General features: G+C 44.9%; 3 non-coding genes across 3 annotated transcripts; all 3 read left to right on the forward strand.

Moving 5' to 3' along the window:
- Nucleotides 1-6,702: 6,702 nt before the first annotated feature.
- Nucleotides 6,703-6,774, forward strand: trnfM-2. Its single transcript has one exon. It is a non-coding gene; the product is annotated as a tRNA-Met (tRNA).
- Nucleotides 6,775-9,233: 2,459 nt separating this feature from the next.
- On the forward strand, nucleotides 9,234-9,305 carry trnN-cp. The gene has a single exon. It is a non-coding gene; the product is annotated as a tRNA-Asn (tRNA).
- Nucleotides 9,306-9,683: 378 nt separating this feature from the next.
- Nucleotides 9,684-9,766, forward strand: trnY-GTA. The gene has a single exon. It is a non-coding gene; the product is annotated as a tRNA-Tyr (tRNA).
- Nucleotides 9,767-10,610: the final 844 nt, after the last annotated feature.

The following is a 10,610-nucleotide window of genomic DNA, read 5'->3' on the forward strand; positions in this document are numbered from 1 at the left end:
AATCCACTCTCAACCCTTTCATTTTATTTAATAGAATGGTAAGCCGGTCTTATTCTTTTATACGAGTAAACAACTTCTGCTCTAACTCCTTGAGGAAAAAGTATTGCATCTCGCCCAACTCCTACAAAGCCCACCCCCGAAGGAGAAAAGGAAGTTATCAGCACCGATGTTACTAACCTTATGCTTCGCCAATCTTGATATGCCACGGGGAATCGATCGGTTGAATCCGTTGCAAGCCTATCTTCCGAACCCCGCATCAAAGTCTTGTCACCGTGCCCGCTTGGGGTCTGTCTGAGTAAGGAAAGAGCTCGTAGCCACGTGATAGGTCTTGTCTTGTTGATAACCTGGAGACCGGCGAAGACTGCGCTCCAGCTGGTGGTGAAGGAAAGGGGGAAGGAACTATAGAATAGAAGGAGCTGGACATGAACCGTCACGGTCTTTCTGGTGAATCAGTGCTGTTTGCATGGCACTCATAGGCTCTGGGACTGATGACCTTACTCTTCTAGTCTTTTCCAGTAAGCCTTGTTGGATGACTCAGAGCTCTTGTGCTCCCTCTTTTCAATATCCCCTGTCTTCGTAACCGCAGTGAGAGTAGGAGCTCAAGCAGTTGCCGCTGCAAGACTAGCCGCTCTTGAGTAAATAGCAGCTCTTACCGCGCTTGATGGTGAATAAGCCTTGGAATCCGTGTTGAGAAAGCATCCAATTGCTATTACAAAAGCATATCCCTTATCTAATTAGAAGGAACTTCTTTCCGGCCGGCGAAGTGACAGCGGGCGGGGAAGGAAAGCAAGGGACTGATTACACTAGTCAGACATGCCCAGAAGAGGATAAGATCAGAAAAGGGCACAATGCCTCTTGAGATTGTTGAAGAAGCTATTCATCAATGCTCGAGTCATATTCTAGTAGACAAACTTTCTTCTTATGTCCACCGGGGAAAAGAATACAAAAAGATTGATAGGCCATTCATTCCCTTCTCTCTCTCCGAATCTTGCTCCCTCATTCCCCTCCATTCGGCTATCGATATTTGCGGAGTTGAAGGCTTAGGCTTAGGTCTAGGTCTTCGCACCGTCTTGGAACCTTTTTTCTGAGCTTTTGACAGTTGAGTCTCGGACGCTAACTAAGGAGACTACTGCATCTCGCTCTTATTATAAAAAAAACAATAAAAAAGAAGACAGGTTGCCCTGCCCTGTCAGTCTCGAGCTCGAGGTCGTCTTTCTTGTCTCACACCATAGAAGCCTTCTTTATACAGACAGGAGTTAGATAAGCATGTAGCTTATGGCTTTATCCTATAGATATATATAGAAAAAAAGAAACGAGGATCAGTCTTCATCCTTTCGCTTTTCAAAGTGAATGATCCCCTCGCTCTTAACCTTTATGTGACCGCAATAGCAAGGGACAGGAGCTCCCCCTAGCTCAGTAAGCAAGTGCTACAAACCTTTGAAACTAGAGTCAAGGTACCCAGGGACATAAAATGCTAGGTTGTGAGGAAGTGAATCGGTTCTTACCTGACAGTTCCTATAATGGGACAAAAAGGTTTTGCACGTGAATCAGAAAAGGAAGAATACGATCTTGTCGCAATTGAATCCGTAACTGCAGCTATTGAGTCTGCTGTGGGAATAAGCGCCTAGAAGAGAGCTTTCACTGGCTTTTTCTTACTATGAGGATGGATGTAGATATAAGTCGTCTCTTGGCCAGGGCATTAGCAGAGCAGCTTCCACTCCTCCCTTCGATAAGCTTCCCTTTTTTGGCACTGGACCTAGTTACCGCTCCATGGGAACATCTATTCCGCTATCGGGAAAGTCAGGCATGGAATCACGCTAAGGTAAGGTTTCTATCTAATCCATCTAGAATAGGATCTACTCTATCTATTTGATTTTCCACTTCTTCCTGGCTGACTGAATAAAGAAATGGAACCATAGCTAAGACTGATCGATGAGCCTTCTCTCTCCTTGATCTGTCTAGTTCTATTTTGACTAATCCGAATCTGTGGACTGAGTGAGTAGCTAACTAAAATAGAATATTTGAGGATATAGGAGTAGGGCTATTCTTCGCACCGAGAAAATCTTTTGTTAATCTCGTTATCTCCACGGGCGCTGGGTTAAGGGCAGAATCAGACCTTGGGGAACCGGTACGAAAGGGAGCTAGCTAAGGCAGCAAGCCAAGAAAGGCAGCATAGTAGGCCTTTTAGAATTAGAAAGGAAGCCAACTCTTGTTCGACGTAGGGTAGAGTCACTTATTTCATTCCCTGGGCTTTCCATCCATCCTATGGCTTGAATGCGGGTCTTTGGCTAGAGACGGAGACTTTCCCAGTGAAAGCGCTGGCGTTCAGTTTGGTTGCGTGCTTTCCGATCTCTTTCCCTTCCTTTCTGTGGTAGCATGTTTGCTAGTCTTGTCGGACTAGGAGCTCTACTAGGCTTGACCGTGGGAAATTGACTTATTCTTGCTCAAGTAAAGTGGAATCAGTTTCATTTGGCTCTAGACTACGATTCGATAGAGAACGATTTGGCACATCTTCGATTTCCTGGTATGAAAGTAGTTAGGCTTGGTTTTCTTTGAGTTCAAGATATTCGGCATAAGCCGTCTTTGCTTTTGCTCTTATCGATGTGATCCTTGTCTTTAGCTTGGCACCAGGGCGGCTTGCTTACCTACCTTATGACTTTCGGACTTTATTCTTTTCTGTTAGCACGCATCCAGTGACCGATGAATTTGTTGTCGGAATAAGCGTAAGCGCAGCAAGAGAATTCGCAGCTTTTGTGCCTCAAATCCCGACTTTAAACTGGGTTGGCTTTCAAAGATAGAGACTATCACTGGATTGCTTGCTCAGTTCCTCAATCCAATTTCCCATTTGACTTCCTGACATTTTCAAGAGCTTGAATAAAAGAAAGGCCTGCTTACCCGCTTCAACTTCAAAGAGGATTTCTCACGGGATTGGTGTAACTGTCTTTCTCCCACTCGATGGATTGCTCCTATTGACCTAGCTGTCTTACTCGCTGTCTAGCCCGCTCTCCCTTACTTTTTTCTCCCTAGCTTGAAGGAGGGAGAGGCTAGATGGCAGAAGAGAAGGCAATGCCTCCTCGTTCTTCGTTTTCGATTTGCTTTTCCATTTTTTCATTTTCACGTGAAGGAAGCAAAGCAACCTTAGTCTTAGTCTTAGTCTGCCCTATCTTTTTTTTTTCGAATATCCCTGAAGCTTCGAGCCAAGGCAATCCGGAGACCAGTACGGACAGCCCAAGCCCAGAGTTCAGCAGTCAAGTTTGTAGCAACTCCAATTCTAGCTGCATAACCTCGAAGCCAGACGCCCTATCTTCCTCGATCCCACTCATGTTCGGATTCACTAACCATTCCCTTTATCTTTTTGCATGTATGATTTCTTGGTCGGTCGATTCCTTTCGCTTTCATGCGGAAGGCCCCCTACCGGCCAGAAAGAATTGTTTTAGATAGTATAGAGCGTAGCGTTGGCTATGGTGCCATTTGCGAAGAAATGAGTTCGCTTTCTTTATACGCTCTTTCTCCCGTCTCGGACGTGATTCGTATTGGATGCTTGATTCCTTAGCAGAGCTACTGATTTGAGATGCGGAACCAGAGCAGAGCTAATGGCTCACTTCACTACCTTAAGCCCAAGCTGGGACATTCTCTTAAGCTTAAAGTCTTTCTTTCCTGGGATAAGTGGAACTGTTTACTTATATTTGAACTACTCCGAATTCTTTTCACTCTTTATGACACTAGTTCAGTGGCATCTATCTTGCTCAGTTGTCTTCCTTTGGTCTGTTGATACTATCTTTATCCCTCGGAAAACCGGAACTTGTAAGCAGAGTTATTCCCCAACTAGGACTTGCAGGCGAGCTACCCTTGGTTGAAAGCCCTGGTTGAGAAAGACTTTTCTTTACTAGCCGTTCCCTCTACCTGTCTACCGAGCTTACTAGTTCCGTTCATTCCCTGCTGTAACTGTCAGAGCTCAGTCGACTACCTAGCTAAACACCCTTCGTCCAAGTATTCCACCGGTATCCTCTTGGTCGAGAATGGCTAGTTGCGTGGACTTTCATCTAACATAACGTGTTCTAGCCGAGCATGGGTAATCTCCAATAGCTGGGAGCGGAACCTTCCCCCCGAAACTTGTTGGACTCGAACCAGCACCTCTGCGCAAAAGACAGACCAGATGAACTACCTTTCTTCGACTCGTGGCTTGACCCGGTTCGTTGCGCGACCTACATCCGGGGGGGTCCTTCACTTCAATATGGGTGTTATTTTGACCCCGTTCCAACCTAGCTAAAAATCCAATGGGACGCCCCAATTGTTCCAGATGACTAAGCACATAAGGAACGTGTGATAGGTAGTATAGAGCATAAGGAGCACAAATATATATTTGCTGAGCACGCGCAAAAAGTAAAGGACGATGATCTCTGATTTTGCACCTTCTAACATCTCGAATTGAGAAAGTCTCGTCACGCTCTTTCATTCACGATTTTCTGTTCTCGTCGCTTCGGGCTTGGGAAGGGAAAGTCTCAAGTATGTGCTTATTCCACTTCCACTCCCACCGGAAGGGCACCCTATTTTCAGTTAACGCAATCAAGAGGTGGTAGGTGTGGCGTTGGTTTTGCACCGTGTTCCACACGTACAATCCGAGTAGGGTGAGGATCACGAAGACAAAAAGACTCAATAGTGAATAGATGGTGCAAGGGTGCTGTTCCAATAGCTTCATTCGACATAATTTACCGGACATTCCGCTTCTTTTCTTGCTCTAAAAAAAATGAAGAAAGACTTGTTTGTTGTAAATCGCTGGTTGGGTTTACCCATCAAGAAAGACATGTGGGATTGGGGGACATCTATAACTAAGTAAAGACTGACTACAATTAAATAAATCACTACACACTGTCTATCTATCTGTTTCCATCTAATCAAAGAAAGTTCCATTCGATCTTAGGCGATCCCAGGTTACCGACTCTCCGGCCTCATTTCGAGGCACGATTGGAGAGCTCCTTGGGCCCGCCGCTTTCTCCAAAATGGAAAACTTTCAAGATTAGCGTACTTTTCTATCTATCACTTACGTCATTTCTTGTTGTCAGTCAATCTTCATCAAGACAGTTGACCGAGTCGAAACCTATTGCTCAAGTCTTCCGAACCCGAATAACGAGAAAACTTTTCTCTTATATACGATACCATCAGACGCGCATTCCTTGGGATCAGAAGGAAGACTCTTTCATTTCAACGTCTACTCAGTTTGCTATCTTTTTCAGGATAAGGATCGGCCTATCCAACCACTATGGGATATGAGGTTTTTCCTCGGCTGCACAATCCGATGTGCAGAACTACTGAACGGAAAAAGGATCCTATTCCTCAGTCGACTTCCACCCGCCCGGCTAGTTGCATCAGAGGCATTCATTGTTTTACGGAGTTCTTTTCCGAGAGGGAAGAAGGGCAAGCAGGTCCCCCAAACGGTCTCAGAGTACGCAAGTCTGATTTCGATTGGAGAAAGAGGTCGGGTTAGGGCAGGAAGGCTAAAGCTGCCGTTAAGCGGTTAAGTAGGAAGGATAGGTCTATAGTTGTTGTAGTAGAAGCTAAAGGTTGTCAACTTACGTTCTGTTCCAGCTTGAAAGTGAAGACGAAGCCAGCCGTTGAGTTGAAAGTTTTAGCGCTGTGTTGCGGCATGGGCCCTTAAGCTTCTTAGGCAAACTCTTTCATAACCTTGTCCCTTGTGTCGTTGAAAGGAGTCTAAAGCCAGATAAGATCATTCCCTAAGGGACTAGTCCTTCTATCTGACTTCTTCTACTCAATCAGCATGAAAAAAAAAAGGCATAGAAGGGTGCAATACTTCTATCTTTCTGCCACTTCGTCTTGTACCTGTCCTTTTGGGACAGCCTCTCTCTTCACACCTTGAACCAGGACTAAAACCTATCCCTTCTATTATTATATGAAGAAATCCTACTTAACCGCTAAAGGAACGTAGTTGCATTTCTATTCTATAAGGAGAGGGATTGAAGCTTATTTGATAGAACCTGGGAGAGGTATGTTTAATTGCAGGTTCTTTAGAGCTTGGAGTTTAGAAGCATACTTGTTAGAGTAAGGAGCGGAGATACTCGACTGATAGGGAGAGGAACGAAGTAGCGTGTTGTTGATAGAACAAGGTATGAAGTAGCTCGACATTCTAAAAGGAGAGGGGTTGGCTGGCTTCCCTACTTCGTCTTCTATCTTTCTTCCACCCCCTGGACACCATTCTACCCAGAACTCGTGTATGGATCGAGAGCTTAGAATGCCGTTAGAGAAAAGGCGTCATGAGTGGAAACACTCAGATGTGAGGTTAGTTACCTCAGTCTGTGGAGGTCCTTCAGACCCACGGGCGTGGGTGAAGGTTACACTGTAACAGGTGTATATTTTCGCTCATATCCTGAGCGGGTATTTGATTGAAGTGTCAAATACGCCGTCCTGGTCCTACTAAGATCAGCGCCAACCATTGGCAGCACAAGATCGCTGCGAGGAGAGTGCCCGACCTATTTGTCTTTCTCGCACCGATGATGAAACATAATTGCGTTATGAAAGAATGTTCGATCATCAAACTAAGACTCACTGAAAGCTGCCGTTCACGTCAGGGCATATAGATCAGCGGATATGTAGTTTCGTGTACTGATTCTCTTCGAGATTGGGTTGGTGTTCAGTGTGGGCAGTCTCATTTGCTAATCTATATGTTTTCAGTTTCAAGAGGGAAGAAGCGGGGTAGAGGAATTGGTCAACTCATCAGGCTCATGACCTGAAGATTGCAGGTTCGAATCCTGTCCCCGCCTAATCATCTGAGGCCGTAGTCAGCCTCAATCTTTCTGATTCGTAAGTAACTCAGTGAGTGCTTTCCTTTTCCCATGTCTTTTTTGGTCAACAACCAACCACAACAAACAATCAAAACACTAGTCCTACAGGCTTGACGGGGTTCAGTCTGTCTGGAGGGAAGATTTTTTTGAATGTAAGTAAAATGGATAAAAATATCTATTTTTTTTTCTTTTTCGTTTCTTATCTATCCCATAGCTGTTGTTGTTCTCTATTCCCTTTTTAGAGGGGGGCGCCCACCCGCATTGAATCTCCCCGATCCGGGTCTCGATCTCACTTTTGCCTTTTATGCTTTGCATTCAGAAATGAATATTCGACTTGAAACCCTGTTCAAGGAACGCTTTGGGGAGTATTACGTATTGCCAGACGGCTTCACTTTCTCAGCCGTTGGTGGGCATCTATACTCACAAGTTGAAACCTTACAGGGTTTGCAAGATATCTTTGTTGATCTATTTTTTGAAGGGGGGCAAAGCCCTTCTTTTTTGACTGCTTTGGAGTTTGTTCTTAATTGGGTGGAGAAAGATGATTCGCTTTTTTTATGTTCCTTTAGCCTTTCGTGGAGATCGAATCCCGACTTTTTCTGACTGATGAACGAAATGAGTGCAGCGGCAAGGAGCGTTTTTGACTTCCTAACATGGATACCAAGTCTGGGTCAGAGAATTCATAGTCAGGCGATACGCTCTCCGATGCAGTAGATCAGCGGACCGGAAGATTAGCATGTGAGGCGAGAGTGTCCGGTCTGCTTCAAGTCCTGCCGTTCAATACTGGACTTCTTCTTCCGCTTCCAGGAGCAGCCTCTATCCTGTTGAGGTGAGGCCTTTGACTCCGCTTGCCTCTACTTTTCATGTCAAGCGTACAAGTGTAGTTTAGTGGGATTGACTTCTAAAGACAGGAATTCTTTTTCATCTCCTCGGGCAAGACCCTGTATAAGTCGACGTCTTAACCTGACTTCCTGAGCTCAGAGATTTGATGATAGGGATTGTTCACAGCACTAGTTGTCACCGTCTAATCCTTTCATAAAAGACATTCACTGACCCACGTAGGACTGCTGAATGGAATGATTCCTCCCCCGAGCCGAGGGTGATGGAAGGGGGGGCACGACCCGATCGATCTAAGATTACTCCCTGAGCAGAGTATTTTCGAAAAGAAGAGAGGAAGGGGCGTACCAAAAAGTTCTCCAATTCGATGAGGACAAGCAGGCACAACAATCCCAGGAAAGGTTCGAAGCACGTAGTTGCAAAGCTAATATTCAGAAGTTCAGTTCGTGAGATAGCTCCCCGGACCAGATATTTTTGATAGATTCCTAGTACCGACCTTCCGTTCAGTGTAGGGAAGGGATTTGCCCCAAGCCAACAAGGAAGCAAAGTACCCGTGCTATCAGTACAAGTATAAGCCGGATCGTACCACATGGGAGCAGGATCCGCGTTCCACCTCTAAACCATAGGATCGGGCAATTAGAATCATGCCACTTTTTTATGGCAGGTTGAAGTTTCAGGCCAAGGGCGAAAGCAACTATGACTGACATCCTTAGATGAGCTTCAGGCCACTTGACCAATAGGCAAGCTCAAGTAGCTTTCAATCGGGGAGGATCAAGTCCAAAAGAAAGAGTGAAGGATCTGTCTTTTTTCCCAGCTGTATGAAGAAACCAAGCCAACCGAAACCGATTCAAGAGCCCTTTTTTTATGTTCTTTTATTATTACTTTTGCTCTGACTTATTATGATTCCATATCAACTAATGGAATCATAATAAGAATTTCAATGAAAGGTTTAAGTAGTGCTTTTTTCTTCAATTATAGGATGTTGTTCTACCTATTTGTCTGCCGAGGAACGTAGTCGCTTTCTGGTTGAGTTGAGCGTATGTCTTTGCCCAGATATTTTTCCTTTGTTTGACTAACTACTATAGTATAGTAAGGGGCCTTTTCTGGCTCGTTAGCGCTTTTTTTTGATTGCAGGGCGCTAGCTTACTAATCAATAAGAAATAGATATAGATAGGGCTTTTTTCTTTCATCTTTCAGCTTGATCGGAATCGATTCTATGATTGAATAGCAGAAGTGCTACTTATTAATTAGTAGTAGAAACTCGGAGAGACAGACAGAGAGGCAATCATACCTGCTAACTCCTAGGATGAGAAGTAGGTCCCTTGTTTTTGGCAGGAAGAGTTCCATTGTTGCCCCTCGGGAGAGTGAGTCTACTTAGCGAACTGGCAGGACGCGGAGATCGATTGATCAAGATGAATCTCGAGAGTGGATGGTTGACCGCCGCCCCCTTGTCCTGGAGGCTCTCCGGCCGAGGAGGGGCTTGCTATCGTAACCTTTTATCCCGGTCGGTGTATGTGAAAAAGAGTGACGAACCCTTTTTTGTTCGGTCATAGGTTGGTGTCCAAAGAACGAGAGTCGGCTTCCTTAACTTAAGTCCGTTGTTCCTCAGTAGCTCAGTGGTAGAGCGGTCGGCTGTTAACTGACTGGTCGTAGGTTCAAATCCTACTTGGGGAGAATTTTGAGTTATAGCTTTTCTGACCTAGCGACCCCTGTCCTTCCCCTTAGTTTCTAAACTAGCAGAATCGTGGGACATCCAAAGTGGGAAGTTTATTGTTTCTTTTTTTTCTATTTCTTACTCCCTTTTTTAGTTTAGGAACTTGGTTCGTTCAATTCACTTGCTCATGAACTCGCAGCTTCGCCAGAAGCGACTAGGGGGGAGCTGTCGTAGAAGCTTTGCCCTTTGTACAGAGATTGTTATGAACTGACTAGCGGAACGCTAGCTAAGCTAAAAAAGAGTCTTAGTTCCCTTCAATCAAATCAATAAGCTTTCTTTCAGGTTTTTATCCCTCCTTCTTAGAACCCATTGATGGAGGGGGGCCTCGGCCCGGGAAGGGGAGAGTGGCCGAGTGGTCAAAAGCGACAGACTGTAAATCTGTTGAAGTTTTTCTACGTAGGTTCGAATCCTGCCTCTCCCACTTGTTTGTTGTAGACTTCTTCGAAGAGAAAGGGGGAGAAATCAATCCTATAGCTTAGCTTGAGTAAAGCCCATTAGTATTAGTAGTAATTGGATCTTTTCTAAGGTTTTAGGATGCTGTACCGATAGGTGCGGGAGATTTATATTGATATAAAGATAACGTCAGCATATTGGCTCCAGCCGGTAGCACGGGGCTTGCGAATTCTTCGATCCATACCCTCTTAGTTAAAGAGTGGGTCGGCACAGTTTTCCAGCTGAATGGATTGCTTGAAAATGCTCGTTCTTAGGCGCTAATGTCCGGGGATATGCTTGCTGTCAGTCTTGTAACTAACTCACAAGGATGCTATCATCCATATTCCATATCTGATCAGTAGCTAACTTCATTCTTCATCTTTGATGACTGATATGGGATTCTGATTACACTGATGGGGAACGACTTCTTCAATACGTACTGCCAGATAAGGGGCTACTCAATATAAAGAAGCTAACTGCCTCTGGGCGTGGTATGGGTATCAGCAGAGATTCTTGCTAGTATGGATGATGGATCTGCCATATGGTCCTTGACTTCTGACTTTGGCATTCGAGCTACCCTTCTTCAAAAAGAAGGAAGCAGCATTGTTAGCTTCCCATCCTTGTCATCAGCCTTCATTCTAGCAGTCACAGATCGGAGATTCGAATCAAAGGACGAGCTCTTCCGAGGCTTTCCAGTGAACTAGGATGTCTTCCTTGATTCTATTAGTGAGTGAGCTACCGATTTATTGAGAGAATCTTGCTAGGTTGAATAGAACGAGTTACCCGATTTCGAGAATGCTGCTGCTATGCCAGCTACGGGCTATGGAGAAAGA

The sequence above is a fragment of the mitochondrial genome of Vigna radiata, assembly GCF_000741045.1.
Source record: "Vigna radiata mitochondrion, complete genome".
In the NCBI taxonomy this organism is placed as follows: Eukaryota; Viridiplantae; Streptophyta; class Magnoliopsida; order Fabales; family Fabaceae; genus Vigna; species Vigna radiata.